The following is a 633-nucleotide window of genomic DNA, read 5'->3' on the forward strand; positions in this document are numbered from 1 at the left end:
TGTCCCTCAACATCAACCACTACTGGTTTCCCCGAGGCTGACTTATTGGTAGTGTTCTTCTTACACTGGCTTGTCATATGTCCCTGCTCTCCACAGTTCCAACAACCTATCTGGGTAGCAGTCTTTCCTGCCGTGACATCTTCGGTGTGTTGAAGTTGCCAGCATTAAGCTCTCTTGTGCCCAGGTTTGTTACAGTGTCAGCAAAGTCCATCAAACTTCTCTGAAAGCTGACCTTTTCTGGCCTTGAATCCTGATGACTGTACCAACCTTGGTACCTCTGTGCTGGATTTAATGTAGGATTCGAATTCAAGAGCTTTGGCCATTGCATCCTGCATAGTAGAGGAGTGTGCTTACTTTACTTGTATCTTCAGTTGTGGACTGTCCAAGGCATCTACAAACCGATCCATCAGCAACAACTTGAGGACATCGGGTGGCACAGTTGGGTAGGCCTTATGTGCCATACTTTCCAAGTCTTGTGCCAGCTCTCCCCTTTAGCACGGACTCTCGTCCTTAACCTAGCCCCGTAGATTTCTGACTGATTTTGAGTTCCATACCTGAGGTCTAGAGCAGCAACCAGTGCTCTATAGTTGTGCCTGTCGTCTGCTGACAACTGTCCAACTATTTCCAGTGGTT

The sequence above is a fragment of the Limulus polyphemus genome, unplaced genomic scaffold, assembly GCF_000517525.1.
Source record: "Limulus polyphemus unplaced genomic scaffold, Limulus_polyphemus-2.1.2 Scaffold6221, whole genome shotgun sequence".
NCBI classification, from domain to species: Eukaryota; Metazoa; Arthropoda; class Merostomata; order Xiphosura; family Limulidae; genus Limulus; species Limulus polyphemus.